General features: G+C 48.9%; 1 pseudogene; it reads left to right on the forward strand.

Moving 5' to 3' along the window:
• Positions 1–3804: 3804 nt before the first annotated feature.
• The window catches only part of LOC146822777 (uncharacterized), a 43499-nt pseudogene continuing 33165 nt past the window's right edge, over positions 3805–14138 (forward strand).

Raw genomic sequence — 14138 nt, forward strand, 5'->3', positions numbered from 1 at the left:
TCAAAATGTACGGTTAGTCTGTGTTCTGGGAGGACTGGCTATGAATGGGATTAACAACAGGATCTGTGATCTAGAAATGTTAGACATTCCTCTCAAGCTTGCAAATTCAATCTCCCCAAACTTGACTTTTGGAGAATTTAAAATTCTAAATGTTTTTGTGAAGGAAGTTGTCCCTTACTGCTCAGTAAAAGAATCCTGCCTACAATGCAGGCACCTTTGGCACTAGGCAGCTAAAAGTGTGCCAGCACTAAGAAATGACAGGAATGTGCTGTATAATGTTAAATATGGCACATTCCTGCACTTTCCCTTTCACGCAGTGCAGCAAGGTGGGTTTCTATGTTGCGCTGCGTGAAAAAATGATGAAGATGGGCCATAGTGCGGTATCATGCAATGTTATTTTGGTCTTATTGAATAGCATTTTATGTAATGTTGCATCTCTAACATTTAGACTATAAACGTACAAGAGCATCTGTCTATTCCTAGCATAGTCTAAATAAACTATTTCTTTAAAAAAATAAAGAAAGTGTTAATCACAATTTATGATGGCACAACAGGAACATCAAAATGTACGGTTGGTCTGTGTTCTGGGAGGACTGGCTATGAATGGGATTAACAACAGGATCTGTGATCTAGAAATGTTAGACATTCCTCTCAAGCTTGCAAATTCAATCTCCCCAAACTTGACTTTTGGAGAATTTAACATTCTAAATTCAGCTGTCCGGAACATTGCTGGGAACTAAATAAACAAGGGAACATTGAATCGAAAACTGCTTCCCCCTGCAGATTCCAGACTTCTCATCCCACTAGATTATAAATGGAAAATAAGCATCCAAGTTATCAATAAACCCCATCTGTAGAGTTAGCGCACTGGGCTGTATTTAGTCCCCCTCTTCTGCCTCGATAACTTCCCAGCTCTAAAGCGAAGTAGTTTTCTGTCTTTTCAGACTCATTCCAGGCTCAATAAGGTGGGTATCCTGACTTATAAATTTGGGAATTCCATTAAATGCATAGGCGACTTCAAACACATGTTGTTCGTTTGTAAATTTGTTTCACTGCTATGGGAGGAGATTGTGACCTACATTCAAACTAATCAATCAGGGGTTTATAAAGCGCAGCTACTCACCCGAAAGTGTCTCAAGGTGCTGAAGGGGGAGGGGGGGTGCGCAGCTCCTGGATGTTCACAGTGATTTGAAGAGCCAGGTCTTGAGGTCCTTCAGGAACTTGGAGAGTGTAAGTGAATGTTGAAGGCGGAGAGGGAGGGAGTTCCATGCCTTGGCCGAGAGGAGTGAGAAGGAGCGTCCTCCTGTTCTGGTCTTGATGCGTGGTACCATCACAAGGGATAGCTGGGCTGAGTGGAGGAATCTTTGGGGTGCGTGGAACGAGAGGCGGTGGTTCTTGTAGGCGGGTCCAGTGTTGTGAAGGGCCTTGTGAGCGTGGGTGAGAAACTTGAAGGTGGTTCTTTTCTCAACGGGGAGCCAGTGTAGTGTACGCAGGTTTTGGCTGATGTGGCACTGGTGCGGTAGGTTGAGGACTAGTCTGGCGGCGGCATTCTGGACGTTCTGGAGTTTGCGGTGAGGTTCTTGTTGATCCCGGCGTAGAGTGCGTTGCTGGCGTCCAGTCTGCTGCTGATAAGGGCGTGGGTGACAGTTTTCCTGTGATCGAGGAGAATCCAGTTGAAGGTCTTTCAGAGTAGGTGGACGGTGTGTTGCAGGAAGAGGTGACAGCGTTGATCTTGCAGTCCATTTTGAGTTCAGAGTCCAGGATGATTCAGAGGTTGCATGCGTGGTCCGTGGGGGAGGAAGGGTTCCCGAGGGCAGGGGTCTACCAGGTGTCATTCCAGGTGTCAGGGCGTGGACCCATGATGAGCACCCCGGTTTTGTCCATGTTGAGTTGTAGGCAGCTGTTCTTCATCCACCTGGCGAGTGCTTCCATTCCTTCTTGAAAGTTGTGTTTGGAGATGTTGGGTTCGTTGGATAGGGAGAGGATGAGTTGGGTGTCGTCTGCGTACAATATGATGTTGAGTCCATGTGATCTGACTTTGGATGCGAACGGGACCATGTAGATGTTGAACAGGGTGGGGCTGAGGGAGGATCCTTGAGGGACTCTGCAGGTGGTAGGTGTGGGTTCCGAGATGAAAGGAGGGAGCCTGACCCGCTGAGTTCTGCCAGAGAGGAATGAGCGAATCCAGTTGAGGGCCTTGTTCTTGATTCCTGCTTTGTGAAGTCGGCGGGCTAGGTATGATGTGAGACTGTGTTAAAGGCAGCAGAGAGGTCCAGGAGGATGAGGGCCACAGTCTCTGCCCTGTCGTGGAGGGAGCGTATATCATCTGTCACAGCGAGAAGGCCGGTTTTGGTGCTGTGGTACTTCCTGAAGCCTGATTGGAAGGAGTCAAGGATGTTGTTTCCTTCTATGAAGGAGGCGAGTTAACTGTTGACTGCTTCCATGACTTTCGCCGGATATGGGAGTAAGGAGATCGGTCTGAAGTTCTTGAGGTCGATGGGGTCCCCCAAGGGATTTTTCAGGAGAGGGTTGATCTCAGCATGTTTCCAGTCGTCTGGAAAGAAGGCGGTCTCAAAGGAGCGATTGATGATTCGTTGAAGCTCGGGGCGAAGATGGTAAATGGGGTGGGGGCAGGGGTCCGTGGTGGCCCCGGTGTGGGTGGTCTTCATAGTCTTTAGGGTGTCTTCGTTGTTGAGGGCGGTCCAGCTGTTCAGTGTCTGCTGCGTGGAGCAGGGAACGGTGAGAGTGGGTTGCTCATGAAGGTTGTTGTCCTCGAAGTTGTCAGAGATGGTCTTCATTTTGTGATGGAAGAAGGTGCTGAGTCTGTCGCAGAGGTCCTGGGGGGACGCCAGTGGTCTCACTGTTGGGTTGGGTGAACTCTTTGATGATGCTGTAAAGTTCCTTACTGTTGTGTGCGTGGGTGGAGATTCTGTCCTAGAGTACCTTCTTCCTTGAGTATCTGATGAGTTTGTGGTGGGCGGTGGTGGCTGCTTTGAAGTTGTCAAAGTCAGCTGTTTAGGAGTTCCTCATTAGCTTATTGAGGCGTCTGCAGGTTCGTCTAGATTCCCGGAGATCGTGGAGAACCAGCTGACTTTCTTGGTGTGTGGGTTGGACGTTTGCTTGAGGGGGGGCGATGGTGTTTGTGCAGTCAGTGTACCAATCGTGTAGGGTACGGGCGGCAATGGTAGGGTCGTCATCTGTGGATGGTGGGAGCGGAGCTGCTGAGGGAGGCAGCGAGATTTTCGTCGGAAATCCCATTCCAATTCCTGCACTGTAGCTGGTGTGGACGTCTTCAGGAGATGTTTGTTTTGAAGGTGAAGTGGACGCAGCTTTGGTCCGTCCATGGGAGTTTGGAGGTGTGATGGAGTTTCCTGCTGTGAAGATGGGGTCGAGGGTGTGTCCTTCTGAGTGCATTGGTTCTGGTACGATCTGTTTGAGTCCGATGTTGTGGAGGTTGTCCAGGAGGGAGGTGGAGTTGGGGTCTTGGCAGTTGTCAAGGTGGAAGTTGAGGTCTCCCAGCAAGGTGTAGTCGGTGGAGGTGGTGGCATGCGGGGTGATGATGTCCGTGATGGATTCGGAGAAAGGTGCGCGGGATCCTAGGGGGGTCTGTAGATAAGGGTGCCTCGGCGGGTGGTGGACAGGCTAGTCTGTATCTTGAAGTGGAGGTGTTCCATTAGGTCTGTGGGCCCTTCGGTGTAGGTGCTCAGATGGAGATTGGCTCTGTGGGCAATGGTGATGCCTTCCCCGCGGCGGTTGGGGCGGTCCTTCTGGGTAATTGTGCATCCTTCGGGGATGGTGATCGCGATGTCTGGTCCCGAGGCGGCGTTAGTCCAGGTTTTGGTAAGGAAGGTGAAGTCAGGGGTGGTGCTGTCAAGGAGGTCCCATATTTCCACGGCATGTCTATGGAGGGTCGAACATTGAGGATGAGGCATTGCAGGGATTGGGGTGTGATGGAGTTGTTGTTGGAGGGTGGAGGAGAGTCCTGGGTCTCGGCAAAGGTGAAGGAGTGGCGAAAGTGACGACAAGTGAAGGGTCCATGGGTGTTGGAGGGTGAAGAGAGCTTACAGTTGTTTTTCGTGCCGATGTTGAGTGCATAGAGAGCACATGAGCTGTAGCTCAACGACTGCGCCAACACCCTCGCCCCGCTCAAGAAACCCTCCAACACCCACACCAGCAAGAGAGCCAGCTTGTTCACCGAAGACCTCCATTCCTCCAAGCGAACCTGCCGAAAACTAGAAAAAAACTGAACCGGAAAGCTACACTGCCCCCAGGAATGCCACCCGCCGACATCACCAACTCATCAGATCCACCAAAAGGTCCGCCTTCAGAGACTGCCTCAACAACAACGCACACAACAGCAAAGAGCTCTTCAGCATCGTGAAGGATCTCTCCAACCCCAGCTGCAACACCAACGACATCCCACTGTCACAAGAACTATGCGACTCGCTGGCCACCTTCTTCCACCGCAAGATCACAGACATCCACTACAGCTTCGACACCGTCACCACCCCGACAACAGCCGACACCCCCACTCCCACGACCACCACCCGCACCAACCGCCTGCTCGTCTGGACCAACGATGACGACACCATCAAGATCATGAACACCGTCCACTCCGGATCCCCGGAAGACCCCTGCCCACACCACATCTTCAACAAGGCCAGTAGGACCATCGCACCCCACCTTCGGAAAACCATCAACATCTCCTTCGAGACAGCGACCTTCCCGGAGAGCTGGAAGCATGCAGAGACCAACGCCTTACTAAAGACACCCAAGACGGACCCCAAGGACCTCAAGGACTTCCGACCCATCTCCCTGCTCCCATTCCCAGTGAAGGTCATAGAAAAGGCCGTCAACAAACAACTGACCAGCTTCCTCGAAGAGAACAACATCCTAGACCCATCCCAGTCAGGGTTCCGCAGCAACCACAGCACCGAAATTGCCCTCATCGCCGCCACCGACGACATCAGGATCATGCTCGACAACGGAGAAACCGCGGCCCTGATCCTCCTGGACCTGTCAGCCGCCTTCAACACAGTCTGCCACCGCACACTAAGAGGACGCCTCCACGATGCCGGAATCCAAGAGAAGGCCCTGGTCTGGACCACTTCCTTCCTCTCCGGAGGAACCCAGAGTGTCTGCCTACCCCCATTCCGCTCCACGAAGGAATGAAGGCCGTCGCCGGCTGGATGAGGAACAGCCGACTGAAGCTGAACTCGGACAAGACGGAGGTCCTCATCCTCGGCCCCACCCCCTCAGCCTGGGACGACTCCTGGTGGCCGATGGCACTAGGAGCACCCCCTACACCCACCAACCACACACAAAACCTAGGGGTCATCCTCGACTCCACACTCTCCATGACAAAGCAAGTCAATGCCGTCTCCTCCTCCTGCTTCAACACCCTCCGCATGCTTCACAGGATCTTCAAGTGGATCCCCACCGAAATTAGAAGGGCGGTCACCCAGGCCCTCGTCAGCAGCAGACTGGACTATGGCAACGCACTCTACGCAGGAGCCCGGGCCAAACTCCTGAAACAACTCCAATGCATCCAGAACGCCTCCGCTCGCCTAATCCTGGACATCCCCCGCCGCAGCCACATCACACCCCACCTGAAAGACCTGCACTGGTTCCCCATCAACAAGAGGATAACATTCAAGCTCCTCACCCATTCACACAAGGCACTCCACGACACCGGACCAGCATACCTCAACAGGCAACTCAGCCTCTACACCCCCGCCGGCCTGCTCCGCTCCACAGACCATGCCCTCGCCTCCATCCCCCGCATCCGAAGAGTGACCACCGGCAGCAGATCATTCTCCCACTTCGCTGCCAAGACGTGGAACACCCTCCCCATCCACCTACGGCAGACCGAAGACCTTCTATCCTTCAGGAGACTCCTCAAGACATGGCTCTTCGAACAGTAGCAGGATCCCCCCCCCCCCAGTGCCTTGAGACCCTCACGGGTATGTAGTGCGCTTTACAAATGCTATGATTGATTGATTGATAGTGCTGGCGGGCCGGAGAGCCAGCGTTCCTGGTGCTGGTTGCGGTTGGGTCGCGGACAGGCGCAGACAGTCTTGCCTTCGGTGCGCCAACGGCACCCCTGATGCATGCGGCCCCATATTGGCCACAATTAAGAAGGGGTCGGCGGAGGGTGGGACAGCTGGGAGGCGGGAGCAGGAAACGCGGAGCAGGAGGGGCTGTGCAGGCAGCAGCGGCAGGATACAGCTGAAGGGGGCAGACAAAACAATAAAAGTAAAGGAGATTAGAAAAAAAGAAAAGTACAGAAATAAAGAGAGGAAAAGCAAATAAGTGAAGGCACAGGGCCTTCAGGGAGTAGAAGAAAAATAAAGTAGAGAGAAAAGGAAAAAGAGAGATAAGGCACGGCCTCCCTTGGATCTAGGTTCCCATTCCCCATTTAAATGAATCAAGTTTGCTCCACAACAATTCTATCTGAATGAAAATCTACCAGAAGTCTCTCAATCCACACCAGCTGGCCTAGTTTATGAGCATACTATGTGTTCTTAAGCACTCTGGGTCTGATCACGAGTTCAGCAGTCCTACCGCCGTACTGCAGCAGTCTCCTGCTCGCCATATTATGAACTCATCGCTGGCCCAGCGGCAGTGTTTCTGATGGCGGGGAATCTTTTTAGGTCGAGCCTAGTGGCAGCATGCTAGCGCTGCTCGCTCTGGAAGGCATGCTGTATTAGGATATGCATTGGAAGCCCCGCCCACTCTTCGCCCATATTTGTCATTGGCTTGTGTCATTGTCCTTCGAAAATGCTGGCTTCTGATTCGTACGTAGGCTTGTTAGTCCCGCCTTGGTTCCGCCTTGTCTACATTTGTTAACACCCATAACGACTGGACCTTTTACTTGGCTCATTACACTGTCTCCGATATTTAGTGGGTGAGCACTATTTTCTTGAATGGTCTTTCCTTATTCCAGCGTGGTCTGCTTTCCCTGTAGCGCCTGCGCTGCTTTATTTAATTAATTTGCAGCGCCGTCTGCATCAGTTCAGTGTAGCACAGGCAAACATGCATTTGCAAGGCAACAGGACTCACATTTTTACGAGTTTGAGCTATTGGCATTGTAAATGACAATGCCTTTTATTTATGTTTTGGTTTTTGAAACATAAATAAAATGCATTTTACAATGCCTATAGCTTAAACTATTCCATTGCAAATGCTTGTTTCACATGTGTCATGGCATGTGAGTATTTTTTGAATACACAAGTGTTAAATTTACACATATGCATGACACATTTGAAAAAATACCTACTACGAGTACTTTCCCATTGCTGGAGTGTGGACCATATGTGCCCAGTCCTGCCAATGGGTAAACACTGCAAAATGGATTTACCTGGATTTTGGCACCAACAGGGTCGGTTTCTTCGGGGTCAAGATGCTGCTGTGAATGGGGGACCTGGAAGAAGGGACCTACATGGGAAACTGAAGGGACAAAAAGGAAATGGGTAAGTATGCACCCCAATTCCTTTGTTTCCGCAGACTCAAAGCAGGTGGTCTTTCCGCCATGGTTGGCAAGTCAGAAAGCCAACTCATAATTCAGACGGCGATGAACTTCTCTGTACCGCCCTCTGGCAGCTGCATTTCCCCTACCGCCGTCGAGGCAGTCTATGAATGGTTGGCGGTAGTGGTGGTGCTCTAGCGGTCTCCCGTTCAGAAAACTGCCAACATTGTAATACGGCGGGTGGACCACCAACTGTGCAGCTTACTACCAAACTCGTAATCAGGCCCTCTATCACTTAATTCTGCTTTAAACACTTTTCAGTTAAGAAAAATTCTAAAACTTTCTAGAAATAGTAGATAAGGATGGAAAGCCATGGAGGTACTGCAGAGTGTTTAAAATGTCACTTCTAGTATGAAACCTCAGGAGTAGTCTACAACTTGCAAAATATTTCCTTCATTCAACCCCCTGCTATATACTAGACTACGCTACATAAAAATGTGATCTATTGCTTTCCATTCCACTCTTTTCCCAGTTGTGAAAAAGGGAAGCAGGTGGCATCTGCCTGACACATCTCCTATTAATTTAATTACCTTTTTGGGGGCAAATGTGATTTACTTTCAAACGAACAAGAACAATCCTGTTAGACTCGACAGCTTTGATATGGTCTTCCCACAAACTTTTTGGATTCACCTCTCCTATTTTCTGAACCCATTTTTTGGGCCTTTAGGCCTTTGTGCACTTTGCCACTGCTAACCAGTGCTAAAGTGCTTGCGCTCTGTCTTTTAAACATGGTAAAATTGGCTTAAACCCAATTGGCACATTTTATTCACTTATATGTCCCTGGTAAAGTGGTACTGCATGTACCCAGAACCTGTAAATTAAATACTACTAGTAGGCATGCATCAGTCATTATGCCACCCTCTTAAGTAGCCCTATTAAACCTGTCCCAAGCCTACAATTGCAGCCTGTAGTGCAGTGTGAAAATTGCCAATTCAACCTGGCAAATGAATCCTTTTGCCAGGCCTAAACCGCGATTTATAATGCATATAACTCACCCCGAAGGTAGGTCCTCAACAGCCCGTTGGGTAGGGTGCATTTTATTGAAAGGGTAGGGCATGTGTTTTTACGTTTTACATTTCTTGTTTTTCACTACTGTGAGGCCTACCTCTCCCAAAGGATACCACTGTGTTGCATAAGTGCTAAGTTTTGATTCGGAACAGTTAGAAACTTCATGTTTGGACTCAAATGAATTGTAATTTAATATGCTTTTGTTGGTAAAGTTGGATTTTAGATTACAATTTTGAAAATACCACTTTTAGAAAGTTTGCATTTTCCTGTCCTTAACTTTCTGAGGCCTTCAAGGAGTTTCCAGCTGCCTGGGCCTCTTAACTGCTACCCCATTGGGAATGCTGATTAGTCCCAGAAAGAGTGCAAGAGGACCTGAGACTACTTGAGAGAGGGCCATCCTGCCAAGATGGGAAGGGCAGAGCTGTTCCTTGCCCCAATTACATTTTAAAGGGCTGCCTCCAGCACACTCATAAACGGTCTGGACACCAGCCCTTTGTTACACTTGACCTCTTGGAGCCTGGGCAGGGAAAATAATGGGGAGGAAGGAACTTTACAAAACCAGATGTGGGGGGTGGACTAGAAGTTTCCCCCACTTTAAAGGGTGGCAACAGGTATACATGTTGGACCGCCTATGCCACTCATCAGTACACTCTTGGGCCTGTGAACATTACAGAAGAAGGACTGCCTTGTTCACCGTAGGATTGCCCTGCTGCTTGAGGCCTCCCTTGTCTCTGAGAGGACTTCCCTGCTGCTTGAGGCCTGCCTTGTTCTTCAAAGGACTGCCCGCTGCTTGAGGCCTGCCCTGCTCTCTGAGAAGGAAGACTTGACCTTCTCACTTCTTACCATGCTAACCTGAGTGACTTCAAGGGTCAGTTGACTGGCCTCCTGTTCTGAGATACAGATGCACAACAAGCTCCAGAGATCTCCCTGCAACTGCCCAGCTGACCTGATGCAAATGGCCCTACTTGTACCTACAACTGGACTTGCTACTGGACTTGCCTGAGCCCTCCTGACCTCTTCAGGAGCGAGTTCCTGATCCCTAAAAGGTGTCCCCCAAGATCCTGCACACTTGTCTGGCATCAGTTGAGCTCCTTCTCAAAAAGTCTGGACGACTATGAGACGGTAACTTTTTCAGCAGGACTAACCTGGGCCCTGTATCCGTCCTCACTCCATCGTGGCCAGCCTGAACTTGTGGCTTTGTCCCAGTATAGCGCAACCTGATACCTACAGTCAGCACTTTCTGCTTCTTGGCACTATTTATGCTTAAACCTTTAAAATTGTATATGCTTGGTTCTACTTATTGGATTTTTGTTGTTTTATTCTCATTTTTCTAAATTGGTGTGTGAAATTTCTTCTGTTGTATTTTCACTTTATTACTGTTTGTGTGCTGCATAGATACTTAACACAGTGCCCCTAAGTTAAGCCTTACTGCTTTTGTGCCAAGCGGCCAGAGGGTTAAGCACAGGTTAATTTAGTGACATTTGTGGTTCACTCTGAGAAGGATTGTGGTTGTTGCTTGAGAAGGGTTCTCACCCCCCTCAACCATTAACCCAATTTACTACAATAACTAGCTTGGAGGAGAGGAAGGATGTCCTAAAACCGACAATACTTTTAAACCATATGCCTGCCAATCAAAAAGCAGAGTTTGCGGAGGGAGTTTCTCAGTGATGCAATAATCACCAGTGCAGTTATGGAGAGTTATTCATCTTGGGGGAGGGGAATATTCGACCTCCTAAGATGCTTGCAGATTTCAAGCACATGCAACAGCAGAAGTGAATACAGGCATTGTCTTCTTTGAAATGCATGATGTTGCACAAAATAAAAACTAAATTCTGCTGGAGCTAGGAACCCTTCTTGCACAATTCCATACATTTGTTAACGAGATCAAACAAAAATAAGACTATTATTGGAAGAGACAAAGCACCAGAATATTTAAAATGGCAACGTTACTCAGAGAAACAGAAGGGGAAGAATATGGAAGGAAAAATTGAAGCCCACAATTAACAGCTAAATACACTCCTCATTTAAAAGCAAATGGCAGCTAAATATAACTGTAGGGGGTGACACTGGGCCTATTTAAAACCATTGGGAATCTAGACCAATGTTTAAAAAAAGAAAGATGAAACAGGTTCAGAACATTACAGAAAAAGCACCTTGATTTTAGTCCATTTAGAGACCATAAACAGATACATTGTTTCTTTTGCCTAACTGGGTATGTAGCCAAAAAAATGCTATTGGAAAAATAGTGAAACAAAAGTATCTGTGCTTGTATGTAGCGGCACAAAGGGAAAATTACACAAATGCTGAATTAAAACCTTAGAATCTCAAGAAAATAAATATTTGCTTTGGATTTTTGACCGGTAGCAAGCCTTGCCCTATAATACATGGGGGCAGTATTACATTAAAGCGTTCCAGGGGCTCGGTGGGCATATGCATGCGGGCCATGCGGGAGGGCCAGAGTTGTGCTATGATGTTTTGTCGCTGCTCTTTAGTGAGTATTGATACGACAAAGAATGAGGGATAGAATACTTACATATTCACATATTGATAGAAGGTGCTTGAGTGCCAAGTGGTTATGTAAGAAGGGGCAGATTGATTAAAATGTCACGCAACCCATTGCAGAAAAGCAATAGGAAATATTAGAAAGGCACCATATTTACAAAGATATGGTGCACTTCTGCTACCTCCATGCGCTGGCACAATGTGCGCTGCATAGCACCACCACAGGCACCCTTGCACCATGTTGCAAGGGTGTCTGCTTCAAAGGCAGAATGTTTTCTGGGCAGGAAGGGACCTTAAAGGCATTTTCCTTTTTCTATAAATGTATCACACATAGTAAAAGAAGGTAACAAGGAGAAATAGAGATATTTCTCCTAGTTACGCCTGGGAAACGCCCTCTACGCAGGAGCCTCGGCCAAACTCTTGAAAAGACTTCAACGCATTCAGAACGCATCTGCACGTCTGATCCTCAACATCCCTCATCGCAGCCACATCCCACCCCACCTGAGAGACCTGCATTGGCACCCCGTCAACAAGAGGATCACCTTCAAGCTCCTCACCCACGCACACAAGACACTCCACAACACCGGACCAGCGTACCTCAACAGACTACTCAGCTTCTACACCCCCACCCGCCAGCTTCGCTCCACCGACCTTGCCCTCGCCACAGTCTCCCGCATCCGAAGAGCGACTTCCGGCGGCAGATCATTCTCCCACCTCGCTGTCAGGACCTGGAACACCCTCCCCATCCATTCAAGCAGTAGCAGCATTCCCCCCCTCCCCCCCCCCAGCCCCTTGAGACCCTCATGGGTAAGTAGTGTGCTTTACAAATTCTATGATTGATTGATTGACTGGGTCTGGGAAGCATACAATTCTTACGCAGTCCCAGGTTTTCAACTCTTTGTAAAACTGAGAATATAACAAAATCCATGGGGGGATGAGTGGGAATGCCCACACTTCTACCATGGAACACCTCCCTGCTGCAAGGTATGTAAGGCAGCGAAATGCACTGCCTTACATTACCTTAGATTTACTAACCCATGCAGAGCCATGCAAGGTGGCTCAGTAAATCCCACTTAAGGGCTTGAGTCACCTTGTGTTGCCTTTGTTGCTCAAATATGAATTAACCTTGAAAAAATGAAAAGCCAAGAGGCATTTGGCAGAACAGGAACAAGTTTGTTTAATTAAATGCAGCGGCTGGGAGAGCAGCAACAGAGTCAAGTCTAAAGACTGTCTCAATGTACAGAGGTTTTGGCCAACATTATATACAGTTCTTGAAGTTTAATATACCGATTACACATTCTTTTAAAGCACATAAATCTGGCCTAGTCATTACCCATAAATTCGACCATCTAATAAGAGGGCACAGGTGTCTCTCGACTTTGTGGAGACCCAACAGGGGCGGCTCCTCCATGTGGGCGGAGGAGCGTCGCCCCACTGCTTTCTCGCAGTGCGAGAAGCAAATAGATAAAATGGGATTACAAATACAATTTTATGTTTCTGCTTCTCGCACTGAGAGAAAGAAGAAGGGTTTGGTTGGGGGCGGGTGGGCAGTCCTGCTCCAGGGCAGGGGGGGAGTGGCTTGCCCATTGTTGTGGGCGCTGACTGTTTGGCTAACTGTTTGGCTGACTGTTTGGTCTGCCCCAGGGCCGACCAAACCAGTCATACGCTCTCTGACCCTTTCTCCATGGAGAAAATGGCCTCCCCATAGACGCCTGTGCGGTCGGTGTCCCAGCCAATTAGGGGAGGGGAAGGAGGCTGCCTGCTTCCTGTGTGGAGGAGAGGACGCAGGACCGGACTGGGCCACGAAGATAAGTTACATTTTTTTATTTATTTAAAATCAACCCCGCGTGACTCCCTCCCCCCGCGAGCCCCTGCCCCCCCAACCACGAGTCATTCCAGTCACGGCTGAGAACCAACGTGGGCCAAATGTGTATGTGCCCAGATGTCCGGCATGGGGAGCATGTGATCACTGCGTATAGTGTGCATGCAGTTTTCTGATTGGCTGAGTGTTCCTAATTACATGTGGCTTTTGACTTTGTGGTATTTTGGGAACACGTGCCCCTCTGGCCAAACATGTTTTTGTTGGGGTTAATCTCCAAAGACCTTTTATGTTGCAGCGGCTTATCTGTCAGAACGATCTGGGTTTTGCCCTGTTCGCGTGTTTGTCTTCGGGTTAAGGCTAACCCCACCTGTGACCTATCAATCGGTAGGCTTGGGTTTGGGTCGCAGGGCCTGTCTGACCACGTCCCTCTGACACAGCGTTGATGGGGAGGTCATCTCTGGTGGATTAGACAGCAATGATACTAGCTTGTTATTATGTGGAGAGGTGTGGCTCACTGGTTAGAGGCGGCAGATCCGTAAGCAGAGAATCGGCCAGGGACCAGGGTTCAATTCCTGACGCGGCAGGGTCGTGGACCAGGGTCAAAACGGACTTGATAATTCTCGCCTCGGTACCTACTCTAACCAGGAACACACTCGGCAACTCTGGGCATTAGCTTGCCTCATCTCCACAATGGCCCCCCACATTCGCTGGGCATGCCTGGTTTCACCTTGGAGATACCCTGGAGGGACCATCTCACAGGGATAGCCAGGACGGGTTCCCCAGCGGTCTACAGCGCCAGGACGCCTCAGGGCAGCAGTGTGCTTTACAAAACACATACATTTACATTTACATTACATACATGTGTACATATAACATAGCCGTCATTGATATCACGGTTACTGACATTCTCATTAATATGCGTACATTTGTCATGGCATACATCAACATCATATTTACCCGTATTGACATTGCTACGTGTACTTAAATTATGGAGCACACTGACATCGCATTTACCGATATTAACACCTTGCGTAACGGAAGGACAATGCAAGCCCCTTGTGAATCTGGCCTGATGTGTTTTGGTGTTGTGCGTGTATGAAAGAAACAGATCATACCATGTTGCAGAGAATGTCTAGCTTTACATAAGCATTGGTGTGGAGAAAAGTGTGAGGATAGCTGTGGTAGTACAAGCAGATTCCTACCATTTTGAAGTGGTATTGCTTGACAGTGTGAGGACTTTTTTGGTTCCTTTTGTTCTTGACCGCATTTCCCCGGTGA

This window comes from Triturus cristatus, chromosome 5_2 (assembly GCF_964204655.1).
Source record: "Triturus cristatus chromosome 5_2, aTriCri1.1, whole genome shotgun sequence".
NCBI lineage: Eukaryota > Metazoa > Chordata > Amphibia > Caudata > Salamandridae > Triturus > Triturus cristatus.